Source organism: Pinus tabuliformis, chromosome 8 (genome assembly GCF_031772625.1).
Source record: "Pinus tabuliformis cultivar Carrire ecotype Pingquan chromosome 8, CPIR1, whole genome shotgun sequence".
NCBI classification, from domain to species: domain Eukaryota; kingdom Viridiplantae; phylum Streptophyta; class Pinopsida; order Pinales; family Pinaceae; genus Pinus; species Pinus tabuliformis.
Window position 1 is genome coordinate 948,475,383 of NC_142294.1, and position 25,703 is coordinate 948,501,085.

Genomic DNA, 25,703 nt, shown 5'->3' on the forward strand with positions numbered 1-25,703 from the left:
TTCACCGTGTGATGTAGATGTACAATTCCTAAACTGCAATCTAAGATGATAAACAGTTGTTTAATCTCTTTTCTGCAAATGAAAATCCTAGCTACTAAGGAAAGAGAGATGGCGTTCTTTCAACAAAGAGCAAAGAGCACACACTAAATGCATTGTCCTAAATCAAACCAACAAACGGTCTAAATGCAAATGCACATGCATGTATTTGTTTTCAGCCTTCTTAATGTGTAAATGATAAAAAGAAATCTAATGCACAAATCTGAATTATTTTTCAAAGCGACAATTACTAACAAGTTTCTTTTCAAGACAAAATGAGGACAATGACAACACTTTGCGATTTGGAATTGAAAACTTGCTTTCGACACTAGAAAAACTACTAATTCAGATCAAATACAAGAGTAACAGGGTAATCAACTATCAAGAACAATCAAATTCTCTTCTATGACTAAAAACGACACTTGCAACACTTTCAAATCAAGAAACGACAGTACAATTACGCTACTTCTTTGTAAAGGAGAACTGAAAATGACTCAAAAAATACATAAAAACATTTACAGTTCTTTGCACAATGGAGGCGGAATAACAGCAAGGAAAGGGGTTTCAAACAGAGGTGTACTGACTACAGGCAGCAAAACTCCTGAATAGATCTGAAAAGAGTGAACACAGAAACCAAAATTTAGGAACAAGGCCTTGTCTGATCAGCACACCTGTAACACAGTGAAACTGAAATGCAACTCACCTACTACACTCGGGAAGTGCGCCGCATTTCAAGTTCACAGAACAGACAGTGCGCTGGACCAGGGACGAGACTTTGATTGGATTCCGGGTCACAGTTTGCAGTCCAGTTCAGGGATTTTGGCCGAGCAAGTGGTAATCAGTAAATCAATCACAGGGGTAGATCTAAGGAGGTTACTAGAGCCACCACAAGGGCAATTAGAGAGTTTGTAAATCAATTGTTTAATTCATAAACGAAACCCGGAGATTGACTGAAGCAGCGTTGATCTACTTTGTGCTTGCATAGCAAATGCAGTTCGAAGGCTAGCTGGCTTGACTTCAGGCTCTGTCTGTAAGTTTATAAAGTAAACAAATGTAGATGAACAAACAATCTACTTGCTCCCCAGTGGAGTCGCCATTTTGTTACCAGGAATAGTGTCTATGCAGAGCTGCTAATCCCACTAAGGTTGGTAGCTACCTTAGAAACAAACAAACTTAAAAATACTTTCGTTTTCCTTTATGAAAGATAGATGAGAGAAGAATAAAGGAGACCAACCTCTGTCTTGCGCTTGGTTCCTTGCTCGATTCCTCTCTCTTCTGATAGTCCTTTGCTACTTGCTTTCTTGTATACCCAGCTTCACAAAGTACCTGTAGAATCAAAGCAGCATAACACTATACGAGAACATAGATTTATTATCATAAACAATATAGGATCAGATGTATATTAACCATACAAATGCATAAAAAATCAATCACACAAGTGTATGGAGGAAAACTTGAATAACTTTATTGATAATCAAGAAAGAGCCAGGAGAATTACAACGAATTGTTTTGACCCAGCATCATCCTCTCAGCAAGAAGCCCTTCTTCGCCTCATGAAAAGCTTAGATCACCCAACACTATGATATTGCACCAATAAACCAGCATCACTTCCTTACAAGATACAAAATTCCAGCCTCTGGATCTCTGGGATGAGGGATCCATATATAGATGTCTGCAAGGGAGGTGAGTCAGCTTTTGAGATTTGATTAGTGTCTCCCCTTTGATAGTTCTTGATTCCACTTGGAGATTGATGATCTCTTACTCATCCCTGGTCGAATTCAGAGAGGCAAGTGTCACAGGAGAAGTTTCTGGAAGATTCCATGCTTCTCCACCTTGCAGATTGACCCTACCATTTGTCTCTTCTCGCCCATCGCACCCCATAGAAGGGATTTTTGACATGCAACACACCTACTGTGTGTATTTAGGTGGGATGCAACACACTTTGCCTATGGAGCAGGTGAAATGGTCCAGTTTTGACCAGTTTTGAGTGGTTTTTCATGGAGAACTTATGGGAGATGCTGTAATCAGTTGACCTTGCTCTTTTAGGGGTTGGAACAACACCTTTAGGGACTTAGGAGCCCTTGGTTTATGGACATTTATGCTTGGGGTTGCAGTGCCCAAAAATGTCTTTAACACTATTACTCATTTGCTAGAGTGTATCCCTCCATGCAAGCCCAAGACCAAGGTGCTAAAGGACATCGATGAGAGTAAGACTCCCATGCAAACCCCTCTGCTGCCGGACGAAATTATTTTCGACAGACAGCGCTTGGCACAAGTGCCGCTGCTGAAACTTAAAGACTAGGACTTGGCCGATCATGAGAAGTTCCCACACCTGGAAACCAACCAGCTGATGCACCGTATCATTGATACCAACTCTGGGATGACCACATTGGAGCTGTGGAGGTGGCTTCGAGAAGTAGACAAGGCAGGGTTGCTCAACCTGCTTTGGGTTCTACACTACAACCGAACCCCGGTGACATTTTTGGTCATCAAGAAGCTATTGTTCTTGGTGTATGTTGGGTGTATGTGGCTAGAGGAGCCAATACCCATCACAGATAGCCTGATTCACAGGATAACGTGATTTTTGTATACATGCGAGAATCTGGCCATGCTATTTGGCAGAAAAGGTGGCGAATAGGATCTCGCGAAGTCTATGAAGGAAAAATTCAAGTTGGTGAAGAAGTCCAGCATCTGCAACCTTGCTGTGAAGGTATCCACACAGATCCTCACAGTGAAAGTGATGAGGAAGTGTCACGTCGATGAGGTGTTAGTGCCTGTCGTCACGCTAGCAGCACATTATGCTAAAGGAGTCCAGTTCAACTAGTTGGACTACCTTCGCAGAGAGTTCCTGGTGAACTTCCACGAAGAACAGGAGCTTAGCAAGAAGTTCCACTACACGTGGCTCTTGCTGTCAATTGTGCTAGTAGCGTGCGAGCTGCCAGAGGACAACTAGTTCCCTTCAGTTTCGCCAAACCTCTCAGAAGCAATGAAGTATGCTTCGCTGTGGGTGACCAAGGATGCGCAACGAGTCAGGGACAACAAGATATTTTGGGTCTTGATGGAGATGAACATCTGGATGGCCATCAATCGCAAGTCGAGAGTTTCGCCTATGGTGTACGCCAACTTGCAGAGCTATGCTAAACTTAAAGCATACCTCCATCAAGTATCCATCAGGGTGCAGAAGGACCTTACACAAAAATGGTATGACTTGCCATATCTGGCAACGGATGATGCCATTAATGTGGTGCTTGATCAATGGCTGACAGAGTGGCACACTACCATAGACTTGGCAGTGGGTGGGAGCAAGTCCGATGCGTAGAATAATAAGGAGGAGGCAAATCTTAAGATGGCACAACTGGCCGAAAAGAGGAAAACGAAGGCTACTGATAAGGCCCAGGTGGAGCGTGAGGCTGCACAGCAAATAGGTGGGACAGAGTGGGGCTCTAACAAAGGTGCGAGGTCACCTTCACTTGAGATATAAGAGGAGACAGAACAACACGACACTGATCCCTACGAGATGTCCGCCTGCATCAAGCGCCCAAGGGAGTTGGAGAAAGGAGGGCCCAGGAAGAAATAAAGGGCGACCAAGACCTCACTAGACCCCATCTAATTAACAGAGGGCGACTTGCATGATATCGGTGGCACAGTGAGGGATGTCACCACAGAGGCCCTGCAACAATTTGAACAACAACATCAGATCATCCTGGGGGCTATCCAGATAGGGTTGTAGGAGCTGTAGACCCACGCGTCGCAGGCTAGCACATTGTCTACCAGCCTAGCCATTGGCACTTTAGAGGCTGCTGATATGCTATGTGCGAAGGCCTCCAGTGTGATAGTGCTACCTAATGGAGCACTGACCACAGAGAATGAGGCTAACAGGCCCACTGTCAGTGCCCTAAAAGGAGTAGGGTTGAACCTGGCAACGATTCCACATGAAGTGCTCCACCTCTTGCAGGATGGAGTGATTGCAGAGCTGAGGGCCCGTGAGCACCGTGCCCTCCAGCTGATCAGTGAACAATGGATCAACAACGAGTAGATGGAACTACAGAGAAAATTTTCGATTTCCACTGAGACCAAGGTGACCAATCAGAGCAAGCACATTAGGCAGGTCATCGAGGAAGCATGCTAAATGGTCCCAGAGTTGGCCATTTTGAAGGAGGAGCCAGTCAAGCTATGCATCTGTAAGTTGGTCACAAGGGTGCATGACACTCCTACTCAGATGGTGTAGGTTTAGTTGGAGTTAAACCTGCAAATTACAAAGTTACAGTTGAAGGCCGAGCCTTCAACTCTACCAAAAGTGAAGGAGTAGCAGGCGATCACTGTCACAAAAGCAGTAGCGGTGGTGGATAGTGCAACAACAGATTGCACACAATTGTTTGAGCAGTGATTTGAGGTCCTAACAAGCTTGTAGGAGGACCCCAATGTACAGAGGCTAGAGACAAAAGTGCACGAGCTACAACAATGCTATGATGAGGTTAAGGGCACAATGTGAACCATCGTGCTGACACAAAGACTAGCCAAGTTGCAGAAGGCTAAGAAACTGAAGGAACAGGTGGACGCAGTGCTGCACAAGGAAGCAGTACTGAAGGTAAGACCGAAGCCCTGGCTGGATGAGGCTTACACAGTGACAGGATCTATCGAAGGCAAGATTATGACTCTGCAAGTGACACAACAAAAGCTTCAGGTTGAAAGCACATGAGGAGTGATCGAATAGATAATGAAAGACGCGAAGCAAGTGGCCACACAGTGCATGGCTGAGGTTGCGCTCATATGAGTCGAGCTGTAAGGGCTTCATGCAAAGATATTTGTGCATACTGAGTGACTCAAGGTTGAGTCGCGATGTTTGTATTGGGCACCTGTTGGGAACGATCCCCCAAGGATAGTTTTGGGACTAAAAGACCATGTTTTGGTCAAATTTTTTAATAAAATTGTAAAGATTCTGCATTTTGTGGGTGCGGAGCGCATACGTGTCATGAGTCATAAAGGTTTGTCTGCCCTTAGTTTTGTGAATTAAATTCAGTTGTAAAAGATCTACCCATGGTCCACGGACCATGGGATCGTATAAAAAGAGTTAAGCTCTAAGTAGTTTAGGAGTTAGTCGATGATGAAGAAGTCTTAAAGAATCAATTGAAGTAAGAAGTCTAAGTTTCATGTCATAGCATAGGTAGAGGCTCTGCAGCTGAGTGCACAGAGGGTTAGGGCAGAAGTCCACTGTTGATTGTACGAACCCCTGCAACTGTGTGCACAGGGTGGGTAGAGTCTGTAATCACTTGGAAGATATCAATAAAGAGAAGTATTCTGCAATTTCTGTGTCTTTGTTCCGATTGATGCATCTTGTCATTTTATGTATGAATTTCCTTTATAATGCTTATGTGATGCGCGAATGTGTATAATTATGTTGGATAACTGAACGCAAATAAGAATATCTATTTACATGGTGCTAATTGTGAGTATCTAATAAGATAAGTAAGATTCTTAAGCCAAATTGACAATCTGTGCAATACGATGTCATAGCAGCACGAAAGTATTTGAACCGAAGGTTAGGGCTACGCAAAGGTCGGACATACCCTTTCATGGAGGTATCGAAGGAAGTAATAAGGCGTTAGGTAGACAGAGCCCTAGAACTAAGTGACCTATGCCAAGGCAGGAATAGAAGGAATAAAATGGCATCACGACCATCTCAGGGTGCAGAAACTTGGTTCCAACATCCCCCCATACTGCTTCGAGTGAGACTTCGGTCCGCACTCTGCGGGCTGATGTCGAAAGGGCTAGTAGTGTAGGGATTTTTTAGGCTAGTTAATGCTAAACCTGGGTCAGGCCCCCACAAGCCAATAAATGGGTAAGAGCTTATGCATTTGATTTGAATGATATGTTAACATCAACGCATTTAAATGTGCTTTCATTCAGATAATACAATATTCTTTTGGGTATGGATTGGTTGTATCTTCACAAGACTAAGGTGGATTTTTATGAAAAGGAAATTGAGTGCTTGGATGACAATGAAGAATAAAGACTCTTGTAGGGTAAGAAGAAGGCTATATCAGTTAGAATTGTCACAACTATGTAGGAAAAGTGTAGTTGCAGAAAAGGGTGTGTATTATTTGCAGTTCATATTTTTAGTGATAAAGGTAAGGATGTCAAGGATTCTGAGGTCTTGAAGAGGTATCCAATTTTACAATAGTTTCAGGATGTGTTTCCAACAGAGATTTCAGCTTTTCCACCTCACAGGGAAGTGAACATTTCTAATGAGTTGGTACCGAGAGTATCATGAACATCAAAGGTGCCATGCATGATGAGAACTCCACAGTTAGTGGAATTGAAGTTATAGTTGAAGGAAATGCTTGAAAAGTGATACATTAGGCCAAGTGCATTTCCTTGGGGTGCACCATTATTGTTAAAAAGAAGGATGGTACTCTCAGGTTATGTATTGATTACAGGAAACTGAACAAGGTGACGATTAAGAATAGGTATATGTTTATGAGGATTGATGATTTTTTTGACTAGTTGAAGGGAGCACTAGTGTTCTTCAAGATTGATCTAACATCAGGATATCACCAAGTACACATCAAAGAAGAGGAAATCTACAAGACTTCTTTCTGGACTAGGTATGGAATTATGAGTTAGTTGTAGTTCCTTTTGTTTTAACTAATACTCCAACTACTTTCATGTGCTTGATGAATAGTGTGTTGCATCCTTATCTGGACAAGTTTTTGATTATATTCATTGACGATATATTGATATATTCTAAGAAAAAGGAAGAGCATGTCGAACACTTAGAAACAATAATAATACTACTCAGAGAGCATTAGTTGTATGTGAACCTTAGTAAATGCATCTTCTTTCAGACATAGGTCCATTATTTGGGGCAACTGGTTTCCAAGGATGGTATAACAGTGGATTCAAAAAAGATAAGTGCTATCATAGAATGGGAAACTCCTAGGAATTTGGATGAGGTCAGATCATTCATGCGGTTAGCAAGTTATTACAAGCGGTTCATGAAAAACTTCTCACAGATTTCCTATCCTATTACTTCACTGTAGAGAAAAGGAAAAAAAATGAATGGATAGAGGAATGTGCAACCAGTTTTGAATAGTTGAAACAATTTCTTATAAATGATTTTATTCTAAAGATTGTAGATCCATATAAAGAGTTTATGCTATGTTTAGATGCTTGCAAGAGAGGACTTGGTGGATTTTTGATGCAGGAAGGACATGTAGTATGTTATGAGTCAAGGAAATTGAATGAGCATGAGCAGAACTACGTGACACATGATCTTGAGTTAGAAGCAATCATCCATGCATTGAAGATGTGGAGACACTATCTTCTTGGTAGGAGGTTCATCCTAATGAGTGATCAAAGTGGATTGAGATATTTCTCTGACCAACCTAATATGAGTGCCAGGAAAGCTAGGTGGTTGGATACGATCATCGAATTTGACTTCGATATTAGATATATTAAGGGTAAAGAGAACAGGGTTGCAGATGCTCTTAGTAGAAGATTACAGGTAAGTCACATAAAACATCTGAGATCATATGGAACAAATTTATAGGATCAGACATTGTAAGCAAGAAAACTGGATGACAGGTATGAGTAGCTTAAGAACAGGTTATAGTCGCAGGGTACAGATGAACAAGATGTGGACTATCATCTCACGACCGATGGTTTGATTAGATTTGGGGACAGGATCTATGTGTCGGACAATAGTGAGCTCAAGAAGCTTATCTTGAGGGAATTTCATATCAAGTTGTATTCAAGTCACCTAGGATACCAGAAGATCACATTGACAATGGTTAATAATTTCTACCATTGACCGAACCTGAAGAAAGATGTGGCAGATTTTGTAGCGAGATATTTGGATTTTCAACACGTAAAAGCAGAGTGTAAGCATCTATGTGGTTTGTTACATCTTATTCTAATTCCCTAGTGGAAATGGGAGGTCATCTCCATGGAATTCATTACAATGTTTTCAAGGAAATCTAGACAACATTATTATATTATGGTGGCGGTTGACAGGTTGACTAAGGTAGCTCACTCCATTCTAGTAAAGTCGATAAATTCAGCTAGTGAGGTAGCACAAGTCTTCATCAGATATATAGTGAGGTTGCATGGTGTTCTGAAGAAGATTGTATCTGACAGAGTTTCCAAGTTCACTTCTAGCTTCTGGAAAGAGTTATTTGCAGGGTTGGGTATAGAGTTGGCCTTTAGTACAAATTATTGTTGGGCATGGAATCCCCCCACAGCATGTTTTTGGGCTCAAATCCCATGTTTTGGTCAAAGGTTTTGTAAGACTGCGCGAATTGTGGGTGCGGAGTGCGAAGTATAGGTTAATTCATATGGTTGTCTGCCCTAAAGTATTGTAATGTAATGTAAAGTCATGTCATCCTACCCATGTTCCATGGAACATGGGATTATATAAATAGAGCGAGGCTCTAATTTATAAAGATAGCGAAGAAATAAGGAAGAATACGGATGGTTCGAGCATAGAGTAGGAGTCTAAGTGTATTGGGTTGTAGTAGTGGGAAGAGGCTCTGCAGCTGAGTGCGCAGAGACCTAGTAGAGTCTGCAACTGAGTGCGTGGACCCGTGCAACAGAGTGCATAAGGTGGTGTCGAGTTTGCAATCTTGATCGAAGAATAATAAAGAGAAGTTGATTCCTATTTTTGTGTATCTGCTTGTGCATTTACTTCTTTACGTTTATACTATTTTATTTATTGTGCGCATTGATATGATTGATGAATATGCTATAATAATCATTAGTCTTCCACACATAAGTTAAGTAATTGAGTAATAACAGATTGAATAGCAATAAACATGAGTATTATATGGGTTGCACCCTAAGTAGGGATATGTGGAAGCAACATCGTAGGTTGCAAAGGAATAGCAAGTGTGCGTAGCGACGTGCATGCAGGGTCAAACCGCGGACCTCCAAAAACTCATCAAACATCCCCAGGGTGCAGAAACCTGGTTCTAACACCCTCTCATACTACTTCGGGTGAGACCTCAATCCACGCTTCATGGACTACTACCGAAAGGGCTAGTAGTACCAGGATTTTCTTCGCTAAATCACCTCTAAACCTGGGTCAGGTCTATATAAGACAACAAATGGTTCCATAGCTGGGACCGGGATCTTCATAAGGGATGTCTGATGTCATGCCATTGGAATCCAACAAAGAAAGAAATTGAAGAGTGGTTGGACAAGAAGATTCATGAGTTCGTGGCACACAAAAATTGAAATCCATGAGTATCTAAGGAACAATGGTTGGAACGCTACTTGTATACGGAAATCCACGAAATTTTCTTTGCATCCTTTCCTTCTGTGCTGTATGAGTGGATCGCTAAGTTAGAAAATGGCTAGGGAAGGTGTAAGCTCAACAAACCAATAGTGTGGACTCCGGAATTAATGTGCAGACTAGAAGCATTAGGAGATAAGATCACACGAACTGTGGACCATTAGCTCGATCAGATCATAGAAGGATTTATCACTAAGTTTGCGGTAGACACGACCGTCAGCTATAGTGAGGCAGAGCGACGTTTCCTCAAGAGACCGCAAGGTAAGTATATTAAATCTTTGAACACTTGGATTAAGATGTTATTGTGTGAAAAGCAGGTCATGTGAATAAATTAATGTTCGGAGCTACATGAAGTGGGAAGATCTATAGAAGTGAAGTAGTGAAGAGTTGGAAACTAGTCCCTTAATTTCACCCTCACGGGAAAGCGAGGAAGAGCTCGTGAAAGTTTATTCGAGAAGTGCAGTTAGTCTGATAAGGCAGCATATTCTACGTTTACCACCTCCAGCCACACCACCACCCATCTCACCCTCCTCACCTCCATCTCCACCCACCCCACCTCTACCACCACCACAGTTCAGTATGGCGAGTGCGATAAAACTACCGGTATTCAGAGGAGTGGGGGATCAATTCTGGTTCATGGTAAGAGCAGTATGGGAAGCACAAGGCATCGTGGATGACAATATTAAAAGGCTACGCTGGTGAGCGCGCTACAGGATCGCGCATTAACATGGTATATCAAGCCTTCTAATGACCACCCAAATGGAGGAATCGCGGAGATCCAGGCCACGCTGAATAGGGAATTTAGTAGGCCAAAATCAGAAACACAATCAATCATCAGGTTTAAGGAGATCACGGTGCTCCTGGGCGATACTCCCTGGGATGTGGACCAAAGGCTGAAGAGTACGATTCGCGAAGCCAATATGACGTTGACAAATGGACAAAATCGTGCATGGTTTGTGGCATCACTTACGCCACACTTAAGGATAGTGCTGTCATAGTAAAAACTTTCCACCCAAGCTGAAGCATTGGAGATGGCAATGAGATTACATGAGACCCCTATATAAGACCCTTAGTTGGGAGTCCAACAAATCCATGCGCAACTACAGAATCTATGTCTGGAAATCCAAAGTTCGAAATAGGAAAAGACACCCCAACCAGAGGCGCGCAAGGAAGTATGGTGCATAAAATGCAAAGGCCAAGGGCATGACGAGGACCACTGTCCAGTGTTCGCAAACTACTTGGCAGGAGGAGGGCCGATGCCATTAAGACCAGAGGCACAGGTAAGGACGAGTTTGACATCTACATTATGGTGCGTGATCTATCAGATAGGAGGAAAGGACACTATGGATAATTGTCATCTGTTGCAGAAGTATACGTAGATGTCCCAACAATTTTTTAGTAATTTCTGCAGGTCAGTAGGCCATGATGAACGCACCTACCACAGCTACGAACTAATGATGGATCAGACTCCTGCCTATAGGGTGCAGACTGAAACACGAGACCTCGACCCAAATGCATGGATGGCGCGCCCTGGATTTGAGTGGTGCAGTCGAGGTCGAGGTGGAATGGGACCAAGAAGGGGTCGCGAACAACTAATTTGTTACAATTGCGGAGGGCCAGGGCACTATGCCCACAATTGTACAAACCCGGCAATAACATCATGTTGGTACTATACTTAGTTTGATCATGAGGCAGAAGACTACCCTTCGCTGATAGTGAGGATGCGTGAAAAGGGGGTACCCAGCTCCCTCCAACTTAGAATTTACAAATGACTAGGTCTGAGTCGCGCGAAGAAGACCCAAATGTAAACATGATGCTCAGGAGTGGTATGACCATGGGAGATGATAAAGGGAAGCAACCAAAAGAAAGTGTGTGGGTTCTCAAGGCTCTTACAAAGGAACCCAAATTTGATTTAGAACACATGAAGGAGACATTCATGGAAGCTAAGAAGAGCTTCACGGAGGCCTCCACTTTAGGTAGTAAGGATCAACTAGAACCAGGGATGGATCCTTCAATGCTCACTACCTTTCTAGAGACATGCATGAAAATATTGTGTGACAATGAGGCAGTCAAAGGACTACAGTAACTTATCACTAGGTGCGTGGAGTCAGGAGAATTGCACATGATCTGGAAACTTGGAAATCATGCTTTGTGCACAGGAAGGGATATGAGGTTGACTGCACAAATCAGCGAGAATGAAATGGATCAGGTAATCCTGGATCTCGGTTCAGATGTGAATGTACTACCAAAGAAAACAAGGGAATGCATGGGCAGACCCGCACTACAATGGCTCCCTATTAAGTTACGAATGGTGAACCAATAGAAGATTTTTCCCATGGGAAGATTGCAAGGGGTAACGGTAGATATTGAAGGTACGAGTGCATAGGCAGATTTTGAAGTGATAGAGATTATCGATGACCAAATCCCTATCCCACGCTACTAGGAATAGACTGGGCCACTGATATGAATCTATTCATAAATTTAAAGAAGCGCAAAATGATCTTTGAGAAAAAGTCAACGCGTAGTAGTACCGCTAGATCCAGCCAAAGGAGCGGGATACACGGAACTAGTGCGCGACAATGATAGTGATGATGGTATCGATTGTATTTACAAGATAACTACACGAGAAAAGGATTGGGTGAATCCGACTGCAGATGGAAGAATTTTGTGGGAGCGAGAAAGCTCTTGCACTTCAGATTCAGACGAAGAAGTAGAACGATGGCAGAATCAACTACACAAAGTAACAATGCTTAATTGAAACATGATTATTAGATCATTGCATTGCATGACAATAGAGGCAAGGGAGTTTCCGACATATGATGGATTTTCAGTGGTGGATGAATTCCTGAACAAATTTGAAAGCGTAGTACCAGAACAATAGTGATTGGATGCTCTGAAATGGGCACTGCGCGTAACACCCTCTTGATGGTGGCGTAAGCATCATGGAAAATTTGAGGACTAACGCACATGTAGAAGAATGATGTGCCTATGATTCAGGAAACTGCAAATATGGCTAGTAGACAAATATGACGAATGAGATGATCCATGCACACACATTGCGAAATGGACCAAAGTCTACGGGGAAGAGCCACAACCTAAATGGGTACATTTATTCTATCATACCCTGGATTTCATACCCATCAATTGGTATACTAAGACCAAGCTCCACCATGGAACAGGCGAATGGGATGTCTTACGCGAGGGATTTATGTTAACCTTCACGTTTGAAGATCATTGGTCAGATACTGTTGACGATGCGTTACAGGGAGTAAAAGCATCTATCTTCAAAATATCCTAGAAGCCAATGGAAGTACTTTAGCCAGAATGGGTGACACAGTTGAGCTGTGCACTAGAGTGTTATAATGTATAGGTTGAGGAGGATGAAGATGACCCACGAAATATTAACATTTCAGAAATGGAAGGTTGTTTCAAGGTTCGCGGACCATCACTTGAAGACCCCGACATCACCACGCCACTAAAGACGAAGCAGGTTAACATTGGAACGGAGGCAAACCCAAAGTACGTAATGCCGGGGGACTATTGGGATGATGCCATGGTGGATAACGTCACTGAGTTACTCCGTGAATACCAAGACTTGTTCCCAACCAAAATTACGGACTTAAAAGGGATTGTTGGCAATTTAGGGATGATGAAGATTTCCCTGAAACTTGATGCAAAGCCAGTTAAGCAACGGCCTTACCGCTTGAATCCAAAGTATAAAGAAAAGGTCCACGAAAAATTAGACAAAATGCTCGCAGCCGGAATTATTGAACAAATGGAAGAATCCAACTGGGTGAGTCCTATGGTAGTACAGGAGAAAAAATGAAAGGGTGAAATAAGAATATGCGTAGACCTCAGGAAGCTGAACGATGCTTGTATACACTATCCATTCCCAACACCATTCACAGATGAAGTACTGGAGAATGTTGGCGGTCAGGAGGCATACTCGTTTACAGATGGGTTCTCAGGGTACCATCAGATCAAGATCACATCGGAGGATAGGAGTAAAATGACCTTCGCAACAGAATGAGGCTGCTTTCAATACATCGTTATGCCATTTGGATTGAAGAATGAGCCAGCTATATTTTCGCATATCATTGTGGCCACATTCAAAGAATACATCCACAAGTTCTTGGAGGTCTATTTGGATGATTGGAATATCTTTGGATTAGTTAAGCATCATGTAGCGAGCTTATGCTTGATGCTGGATACTTGCCACTGACACCAAATTGCACTGAACCTTAAGAAGTGCACATTCCTTGTTCCATTTGGAAACCTGCCGGGACATGTGGTCTGCAAACAAGGAGTGATGGTGGACCCTGTGAAGATTTCCATTATCCTAAATTTGGAAGCACCGCAAAGTGTTAAACAACTGCGTGCTACCTTGGGACACACTGGATACTATAGGAAGTTCATCAAAAGTTATGCCCAAATAACTGCGCCAATGGAAAAGCTATTGAAAAAAGATGTTACATATTGCTGGAATGATGATTGCATGAAGAGTTTGGATGTCCTGAAGGGGAAACTGGCCTCTGCTCCAATCCTGGTCTTCCCAAAATGGGATGTGGAATTTCATGTACATGTTGATGCATCATGTATCGCATCGGGAGCCATAATCACACAGGAGGGAACGGAGGGTGTGGATCACCCGATCACATTTGCAAGTCAAAGATTTTCCAAAGCAGAAAAGAAATACTCTACCACTGAGTGCGAGGGGTTGGCAATGGTGTACGCACTCCAAAAATATCGACACTATTTACTTGGAGGACATTTCAAGATGTATACCGACCATTCTGCGTTGAAATACCTGGTGAACAAGCCTGTGTTGGGGGGGAAAATATGCAAGTGGCTTTTACTATTTCAAGAATACGATTTTGAGGTCATAGTCAAGTCGGGACGCTTAAACGGGGGACCAAACCACTTGTCACGAATTGAGACGGGTGAGGAACCAACAAATTTGGAGGAGGGACTACTTGATGCACATCTCTTTGTAGTGCGCGTCACGGACAGACACTTCGAAGATACAATCCATTTCTAACAATAGGGACTATACCGAAGGAATACTCAATCCAATAGAAGAAGGAATTGGTGGTGTGCACAGTGGAATTTTCTGTCATCACGGGGCACCTCTACAAGATGGGCAACGATGAGATATTGCGAAAATACATTCCTGAATTTGAATGAGGTCAAATCCTCATAGAAGCACATGGGGGAATTGCAGGAAGACACTATGCAGGATGCACAACCACACAGATTATTCTTCACGCAAGGTTATGGTGGCCGACCTTGCACCAGGATTCAAAAGCACTCTGTAAGGCCTGCGGTATATGTCAAAGGACTGGAAAACCATTACGAAGGGACAAGATGCCATTAAATCCCCAAATGACACTGCAGCCATTTGAAAAATGGGAAATCAACTTTGTGAGACTGATCAAAACTGAGGGGAATATGAGTGCACGCTACATTATCACTACTACAGAGTACTTGACACGATGGGCGGAAGCATAGCTGGTCAAGGACTGCACGGACGCTATGACTGGGAAGTTTTTGTTCAAAAATGTGTTGACATGATTTGGCTATCTGATAATCTTAATGAGTGATCACAAAACACATTTCCTGAATGAAACCATCAGCATGCTCACAGAAGAGTTCTAGGTGTATCATAAGGAAAGTACACCATACCACCCACAGGCTAATGGGACAGTTGAAGCATTCAACAAAATAATGGAGACTACGCTGACTAAAGTATGTAACATGCAGCAAAATGACTGGGACCTGCGCGTACCCACTGTATTATGGGTGTACAGGACAATCTGTAAGAAATTGATGGGATAGACACCTTTCCGGTTAGTCTATGGCACGGAAGTTGTCATGCCGATGGAATACATCATACCTAGTCTTCAAATAGCAGCGCTCACAGGCATGATGGACCGCGAAGCTTTGGAATAAAGGCTCGTAGAAGAACTTGAGGAAGAATGGTTTCTCACTGGCTTTCGTCAATAGGTACAAAAGTAGTGAGAAAAGGCCTGGCATGACTTCCATATCATGTTGCGCACCTTTAAGGTAAACGACTAAGTGCTGCTGTATGACAACAAGTTTGAAAAATTTTCGAGCAAATTCAAAATGCACTAGCTGGGACTGTATGTGGCTAAGGAGGTCATAGATGGAGGCACGATCCAACTAGTCAAACTTAATGGAGAACACTTCCGAGGCAAAGTAAATGACAATTGCTTGAATCCCTACACGGGTGGGCTAGCTCACTGACTAACCACCCGAAGCATAGTCTTCGCAACCCGAGGAGACGAACAAGGGCGCGGGACTATAAACACATACAACAGATTCCATTACCAAGGTAAGGACACAATTCAGACGTGGATAATTCAGAAACAGGAATGCAGCAGGTATAACAGGTAGCAGCTCAGTGCGTTGCTGGAATTCAGGACATCGGGACCAGATTCGAGGGACTCCATGCCAAGATCGCCACACCAACAGAGTGACTTGGGACGAGTCACGATGATTGTGTTGGGGGCCTGTTGGGTATGCAATCCCCCCACATCATGTTTTGGGGCTCAAAGCCCAAGTTTTGGTCAAAGGTTTTGTAAGACTCCGCGAATTACGGGGGCGGAGCGTGAAGTATAGGTTAAGTCATATGGTTGTCTACCCTAAAGTATTTTAATGTAATGTAAAGTCATGTCGGCCTACCCATGGTCCATGGACCATGGCATTGTATAAATAGAGCGAGGCTATAAGTTGTAAAGATAACGAAGAAAGAAGGAAGAATACGGATGGTTCGAGCAAAGAGTAGGAGTCTAAGTGTATTGGGTCATAGTAGTATGAAGAGGCTCTGCAGCTGAGTGCACAGAGGCCTAGTAGAGTCTGCAGCTGAGTATGCAAAGTGGTGTCGAGACTGTAATCTTGATCAAATAATAATAAAGAGAAGTCGATTCCTATTTTTCTGTATCTGGTTGTGCATTGCCTTCTTTACATTTATACTATTTTATTTATTGTGTGCACGGATATGATTGCTGAATATGCTGTAATAATCATTAGTCTTACACACATAAGTTAAGTAATCAGGTAATAACACATTTAATAGCAAGAAACTTGAGTATTATATGGGTTGCACCCCAAGTAGGGCTGCACAGAAGCAGCATAGGGGGTTGTGAAGGAATAGAAAGTGTGCATAGTGACGTGTGGGCAGGGTCAAACCGTGGACCTCCAAAAACTCATCAGACATCCCCAGGGTGCGGAAACCTGGTTTTGGCACCCTCCCATACTACTTTAGGTGTGGACTATTGTCGAAAGGGCCAGTAGTATTAGGATTTGCTTGGCTAAATCACCTCTGAACTTGGGTCAGGCCCATACAAGCCAACAATTATCATCCAAAAAAATATGAAAAACTGAAGAGGGTGAATGGGATATTGGAGGATATGTTGAGGATGTACATCATGCATCAATAGCAGAAGTGGGAAGGGTATCTTCCACTAGTGGATTTTTCTTACAAAAATGGGTATTAGGAGTCACTGAGGATAAGTTTATTTGAGGCCCTTTATGGGTGGAGTTGTAATACTCCTATCCGTTGGAGTGATACAATGAACATGCTATTGATTGGACCGGGAATTTTGGTAGAGATGGAACATGAAATGTAAGTTATCAGGAAGAGTTTAAAGGTAGCATAGGATAGGAAGAAGAGATATGAAAATTAGCACAGGGTATTTAAGGAGTTTTAGGTTGGATATTAGGTGTACTTGCACATGAAGCCGAAGAAAAGTTCCTTGAGGATTGGGTGATGTGCCAATTTGACACATCGTTAATGTGGGACCTTCAATATTTTTGAAAGGATTGGACCTGTATCCTACTTACTTGCACTGCCTCTGATAGTGAAATTCCATTATGTTTTCCATGTGTCATTGCTTAAGAAGTATGTGAAAGATGTTGATCATGTGATTGACAGGTCTATATTGCAAGTGGAGCTAGAAGGAGAATTCTAAATAGAACCTCAGTTAATTTTGCAGTGAAAGATGTGCATGCTTAAGAATCGAGAAATCGAGCAAGCTAGAGTGTAGTGGAAGCACTTGGGCCTGATGAAGCTACATGGGAGACGACTGATTAGATGAGGTATCTGTCTCCTTTTCTATTCGCTAATTGAATAGATGTATTTAGGTATATGTTTTGGCATTGTGTTTTGGTTATGTCTATATATTCATACGTATGATGTAAATACTACATCGAGTTGTGTTATAAACATCCAATAAGTGTATTGTGCTAGTGATATGTTTATTTTTCTTTTAGAGCTATGATGTGATGTAAATGTTTCATCACGTTGTGTTATAAAACTCCATGTGACATGTGTTTTTTGCTGGTTTATAAGTGTCATTGAACACTGAGGATGGTGTTCCCCCAAGGGGGATGGTTCTGTAATAGTCCCGGTTAAAAATCCATGTAATAAAGTTAATAAAGGAAAAAAATAAGACGAAGGTCATGGGACACGTATTCCAAGTTGACCGTTGGGAAAAAGAATAGTAATGGGGACCATTGGTGATTAATTAAGGGCTATGGAAGTTGGAAAAGTAAAATAGGAATTTATTGGCATTTTTTTATGAAATAAAGGAAAATAGGAGAAAAGGGAGATGAAAGGTCACATATTTGCATGTGAAGAAAAGTGAAGGAAAAATAGAGGAAAATGAAGAAAATAGAGGCTTCAATGATAAAAAGGCTTATGAGGATCATTTCATGGATTTTTTTTTAATTTTATCATGGAACTCTCTTCTATTCTCTCACTCATGCACACTTAAATATTGGAGCATTCTTGGACCACAATGGATTTGAAGAAAAAAGGAAAAGGAAAGCATAAAAGTGCAAGGGGACAATGGGATCCATAGATACATCTAGATTTCTTTGTAGCTATCAAGTTGCATGTATGATTTACTTGCTAGTTTTTGCATGCATGGTTATGAGATGTCATTAGCATGGAGGATTTCCTGGATTGAAAATGGTTTTGTGTAGACGTTCCATTTCCTAGATAGCCATGATGTTATGGGTTTTCCTATTTGTTTTCTGATTGATGCTCATGTTCCTTATGGTTGTGGGTTGATTCATTAGTTCCTAGAGCCTTGGTTGAAAAAAATTTCTAGAAGCCCTAGAATAGCTTAGGTTGAGTTACTAGTCTCGGAGTCTTGGCTAGACAAATGCTCTGCATCCCTATGACAGTTGCTGGTTGAGTTACTAGTCCTGGAGCTAAGTTGGAACAAACATTCTAGAGCCCTTGAAATCTTGGGTAGAGACCAATATGTTGATGTTAGTGATGTCCGAACATGAGTTGGAATCATTGGTTGAGATTTGAGGTGGTTTTCCCTCTGGAAGTGCTAGTTTGGTTTTTCTTGGTTTGTTCCATGAGATCCCACATTCATGCTTTGAATATGGTGTGGGGGTGATTGGCTAAAAGAGATATTTGGTTTAGCCCAATCTATGGTTCGTAGTATGTGGAAGTCCCTGACTTGGTTGTATTTTTCATAAGTTAATAAGAATTATTTCCTCTTGTATCCAATGAGTAAATATAATTTTTATGATGTGGCCTTGATGGTTGTTCTACCATTGTTATTATGGTGCTTATATGTTGGTTATAAGCATGGTTTCATGACAGATTCTAGTTATGGCTCTTATCATGTTTTGATTGGTAAATGATTGGTTATTGAATGGATGAAATAATAAATGTTATGGCAACTATTATGAGAAGGCATTAGACCTTCTCAATGATTTTTAGATAATTATTAGACCCCAATATTCAGATATGCATTTACGACCTGTAAATTACTATATACACAAAGTGTTTGTATAAATGAGTAATTTGGATGTCCAACTTCCCAAGGTCATAAAATTGGCCTACGATCTCCATTTGACTATCATAATACCTCATTTCAAATATCTCCATGAGGAGGCCGAAAAAAAACTAGAAAGCTACACTTACACTTTTCTGGCCTCTTCGTTTTCCCTGAAATGTCATTTAGGCCCTCAAAACGACATTGTAAGTTTAGAACCTAAAACTGCCAAAAATGGTAAGTTGTGTTAAATTTAAGGAAACGAAACTAAAAAGAATACTGTTGGGTCAAGTTAGGATGATAAGAGTGTGATCATGTGTCACTGGGTGTTTACAGTCAGTTCTAGACATGTGGACCCCATTTTTCATAAGTTCATCTTGGAAACCGAATCTTGCATAGTAACTTTCATCACATGTTTACCTTGGCGATCTTGGGAATTTGGGTAAATGAGAGAGGAATCGTTACAAATGGTGGTGCCTCAGTGTAGTAGAACTAGATGGTTTTCTTGAATAATGCACCTGTGTGTTGGTTCCTCCCCTTGGAGTGCTTAAAGGCTCACCTCCTGGAACAATGTCCTCACTTCATCGTATGTGCCTCTCTCTAGACCTACCACCATTTGCTTTGCCGATGTTTTCTTCTAACTCATGAAGGCTTTTCTTGTCTCTACAATTGGCCCTCCACATAGATTATGTTTGTCTCTACCAATCCGAAAGAATTTGTAGGATTACTTCATTGATCTATGATTTCCTTTCTTGGGCTCTTAACAACGTCTCATTTTCAACCGTAAAGCTTCTCATCTTAGCCATCAGGCTTCTTGGGGTGTCCATCCAATATGGGGAGTAATCCCCCCCTCCCCTGGCCAACTGATCTCTCTTATTCATTAGATTTGACCCCATCACTTCCATGTTGTGATTGATTGAAAATATACTCAACCAATTTGGTCCTCATTGTTGTAACTTCTCTATTTTATGATGCTTGTGATGTGTTGTCAACCACACACATTCATTAGAAATTTCAAAGTAAATAAATAAAAACATAATTATGACCATGAGCTTTCATTCATGTTTCTTCCATAGAGGTTTCTATTTTGATGAAACAACCATTTTAGTGTGCAAAAACATTTACAAATCATATGCATCAATCATTAAATCTTGGAATCTTATCATGATCATGAGTAGTGACAAGATATTTATGGCCATGGTCCTACTCTCACCGAGTTTTTATCAACCAAACAGTTCGCACTAGCACAATTTACTAGCAAAGATGCAATCAACACGTCAGATAGACTTTTAACACCTAAAGAGTTAATTAGTCAATTTTCAAAATCATCACTTCCCTGTGACGAAGGCCATCCATTCTAAGTGTTGAACCTGGATTCTCTGATACTACCCTGTAAGGTCACACGAACCCTAAGGTTACCATTAGAATGGGGTAATTATCTATCTATATATATATATATATATATATATATATATATATATATATATATATATATGCTCTATAGCCACTAAAATCCAACAACTTCCACTCTCCGCATTAGCCAACGCCTTTTGGGTGGGTCATACTAGAGACATCACCCCACTCACCCTCTCCCAATGCTTACAATTATCCCAACACCACATATTTTATGGTGACACTTTATTCTATCGGGAACACATTTTCTGGCTGACCTACCTATCGATCCTTCCCCCTCTAATGAGAGCTCTATCGGGCTTGTGTGTATGGCCATGCAGTCAAATAACGTCACCCTTTTCAGTGCCTTCTGGCGCACTACCAAAAGTGCCTTTTTTTCTTCCCGTCTGGTTTCACTTACTAAGCTTACATGGTTGGTGGGGTTTTATGGCCTCTCCCCGATTGGTCCACCACAACCAACTCCCTACTGCCACTCGTTGAAAAATGCAACAAGAAATTCTCAATTTGATTTTTCCTTGGTCAAATTGAGAAAATTTGAATTTCCACATCAGTAGAAAAATTAGAGGCAGTTAAATTTTGTGACATGGCTCTTGTCACTCAGTTATCTCAACAAATTCGAGTTAGAGGAGTTGGAATTTAGTTAAGCATGTGTGATTGCTAATTTTTAGCAATCAAGTTAGTTATTTCAAGGTTTTTTTAGTTAAACTAGTTCTAACTATTGGAGGAACTAATGGAAGGTCAGTTGTGCGGTGGGACTTCAGTCTAACTCAGTGATCATCCAGTTAATTGATCAATCATCTCAAAATAGCTAGTGCTTGTAGAGAAATTGAGTTCCCTAGATGTCGTGGAGATTCCAAGGAAGTGTATAATTAATTATATATTAGATTTAGTGTACACTTTAGTGTATTGGTCAGGTGATCAATCCTTGGAATTGCACAAGAAAATAGGGGGAAATTACCATACTTTAGGAGCTAATTTCCTTAGGAATTGTGAAAAGAAGTAGGGGCTCAATTAGAGGAATAAATTGACTAATTCTGGATTAGAGCATCTCAATGAGCAAAGAGATAGTTTATTGACTTGCAAGTTGTGCTCAGATTGAGCAAGAAATTGTAATACATCTCTATTCATCAGATTAATACAAGCAGGAAAAGGGGTTTTTAGCAGATTTCTTTCACTTGGAAAAATAAAGTGTGCATGTGTGTTATTTCTCATTCCATGTTTGTGATTGATGTTCTAAATTGTGAATTAAATTTCACAGAGCAGTAGAGTAGGTTTGTGTCTTGTGATTTTGATTAAAATTTCATGAGCAGTTGCAAATGTACCTCATAATTTCTACATGGTATCAGAGTAGGATTCACATTAGAACAAGAATTTCAAAGTTCTTTCTCAAGAGGATCGAATTTCTAGTTTAGTGTAGTAGGACCTCTGCAGAGTTTGAAATATGACCTTCAATGAGTTGAGACTAAAGTATACCTTGGAAGGAATCTCTAATTTCATTACATGGAAGGATCGCATGGAGGTGGTACTAGATGAAAATGGATTGTTAAAATATATCAAGACAGACATTGCAAAACCACAAGTATTTGATGCCGAGAACCTTGCTTAGTGGAAGAAATATGTAGTCAAGGTGAGAAGAATAATATCGAAGGGAGTGTGATACAACATTGTCTCAAATATCCATGGGAAATATAATCCTTTCGCAATGTGGAAATCACTAACATACGTTTTTGAGAATAGTAGTGGCCATAGGAAGTTGGCGCTTAATGACAAACTTTGAAATATCAAGATGCAAAAGAATGACACTATTATGCAGTATTTGATCAGGTTCACACAAATTTGGGATGAACTTGGTGGGGTTGATTTGAATGTTGCATAATATGACTTGGTATGCCCATCCCTTTTAGTCCTTCCCAAAAGATGGCATAGCTACCAAGATTTGGTAAATGGGAGGGAGAAACTACATGTTGCATCTAAATTTGTAAGGATCTATTGTTCCGTGATTTGGTGTCCGATCAGATAACCAAACAGATAAAAACAAGACCAATAAAACAATAGAGAATCCCCAATCCCAAATGTTGATTCATACAAAAAAATTCAAATCTATGCTATAGAGAAATGAGATCACACCTGGTATCCTCGCAGATCGAAGAAGGGTTTTGATTTCGATGTAGATCTTGTGCTCCACTCAATCGATCCAACATGTCTACACCAAATATTTATCCTTGCACACAATCAAAACAAAAAAAAAAGTAACAGGCGATCTTCCTTGAAAGATCGTTAGATCAAAAGAAATAGAAACAACCATAAAATATGTTGAACACAAATTTATGTAAGGAAGGGAACATATGTTTCCATTAAATCATGAAAAACCAATACAATTCTATACCTTCAGCTCCAAGCCTCCTCTCCAAAATTCGTTAGATTTTTCCCACTATATCCAAGAAATGAGTATTAGTAGTAGCATACAAATGGAAAAATACCTCACAAACTCACTGTAACAGGAGAATGGTAGCATAGGCTCAAGATCTAGCTCTAAAAAATAACTCTCCAAAAACTAGTCATACCCTCTCAAATGATTCAATATAAGTAGATAGAATGGAGGTCCCATGAGGATGTATATAGACACTCATGATAAAGATAAGTCATAGAAATTTCTAATTGATAATCCCTGACAACTCGAATAGGTGATAAATCGAATTGATCTCCTAGGGACTAAGGCACTCTAGAAGTCATCCCTGGACACTACAACCGAAAGAGTGAAAAAGTCCCTAGACGCACTCAAAAGGTAGGGCTAAGGGCATCTGGGAGGCTCTAGATTCACTCATAGGTCTCTATGCCAACATTTTATGGTCTAAATGGAGAAAAAATAAGTCCTGGGTCTGGAAAAATTCAATCAGGATCAAGGACTAAGGATCACTGATCCAGAGGGGTAAAATAGGCTTATAACTCATGCCCCGTCATGTATGAGGTTAGAAGAGAAGATAATGGCCGAAATACATTACTATAAACCTAAGATATCAAAACAGGAGTGAGGAAACAAAGCCGAGGATGCAAATCGGAAAACTCTGGAGTTGAAGTCTCATATGTGTTGATAACGTTCCCGAGGAGGGCATACCCATGCTTGGTCATAAGAAGACATTGAACATGTCTGCCAAAACATACATTGCATATCCATGACAGGAAATGCTAGAACATGGCCACGAACACATACATAGTGGATCCATGTGACTCAATAGATAAAGCATAGCCACTAGAAAATACAATGTGGGTCTATGTAATAGTATACATTAGTAGTACTATGGACACATGACATATAGAGAAGTGTCTTGAGATAGTCCCTAAAGTACATAAGAGATAAATATCTCCAACGTAACCTGGGAAGGATTCCATGTAAGAGTGAGATGTCCCTAACCCTGGGTCTTCGACATAACCCCAATGGTACGAATCTACATCATGTGAATATATGAGTTGATGTTGAGCATGGTAGAAAACTTCTAATTAATAGTCAATGAGGTAAAGCAATAACATACATGAGGGAATCCACCAATGCGGAAAATGGACCCAAAGGTATTAGTACATTCCAGTAAGTGTTAATAAATGAGGTGGCGTAGAACACCAATGAACTTGACCAATCAGGATCCAATGATGTAAACCCACTGTCAATCGCAAGGAAGCCTTCCACTAAGACTTGCAAGCTCTAAGGTACTACTTGTTCCTAGATCAAACTTGTGGATAATGAACTAAAGTCAATAGGAGAAGATCTGTTGAAGGAGGGCCTTAATGTATCCCCCATCAATCGACATGGAATAGACCAGGATGATGTGATGAATGAATGACATCATGAAATGAAGAATAATTGACGTAGGGATGGCCGACTCAAAAAGGTAAACATGCTACTGTAGATTGTCGACATAGGCTGAGACTTCGTGTGAACACATAGCGACACAACACAAGAGTGACTTGGAAACATGACAAATGAGCACCATGTGATATCATGCAACGATGCAGGAGGCATCGAAGCATGCTACATATGACTGGAAGAGTAACTAGTTGGAGGAGTAAAGAGACTCATATAGATGGTATGACTGCTAAGCAAGCAAAAACCCAACTATGAGGTAATGAAATAGGCAGGTGCCATGTTCAACGACGATGCAATAGATGTTTCCATTTGATTACTAATGGAAATAAATGTTCCCTCCCTTATATTTTTATAAGTTCCTTCTCCGTAAAGTTGTCCCCCAAGCCTCAAAAAGAGATAAAAATATACAAGGGGGAACCTCCTAGCCATACTAGACTAGGGTATTCCTTTTTCATAACTAGTCTATCTCAGTCCAAAAAATAGTTAAACTTATACTACGTAGATGATCCTTCAATTACTTTTACGAGTGTGAAGGGGACAAGTTCACTCAAGAATCTTTTCTAAATTAAGGAGTCTGAAAAGAGCTTAAAGGAAACTCCTACTGGAGGAACAAGTTGTATAATGGATAGAAACTAATTCTAGTAATGATGGAAATGATCATGACATAATGAGGGCAAGAGGCTAGCTAATAGGACTACATCACAATGGTTCCCCTAACAACCAAGTGAAAGTGGATGATAGGCCAAGTAGGTGATGATGATGGAAGAGAGAAACCAAGGCTCGTCATACAGAACCAATTTGATAAAACTGGCAATCACAAGGGATAAAGAGTGGAATCCTCCTGTGGTATAGCTAGAAATATGATGAAGAAGACAACATGAGGCTCAAATTCTAAGTCATGGCAGGTCAGAAGGAAGGATTCTAAAAAGGGTAATAAAATCGACTACATGGAGACCGACTCGGAAAAAAGGTGCTAACTAGGGTATCCTTGAGTGGGTAAGATTTACTACAAAGAGACAAAATGCATAATGTAAAGTTGCTAAAGTCACAACTTGATGGGGTCGAACCTAAGTAAAAAATATGGCATTGATGGTCAATAATGAATTGCTGATAATGATAGAAGACCTACCCTTATACGCCAATTTCAAGAGAAACGCACCTAAGGTCGAATGGATGTTGCAGTATAAACACCACCCTATCCGGTAAAAATAAGACCATATATATATATATATATATATATATATATATATATATATATATATATATATATATATATATATATATATAT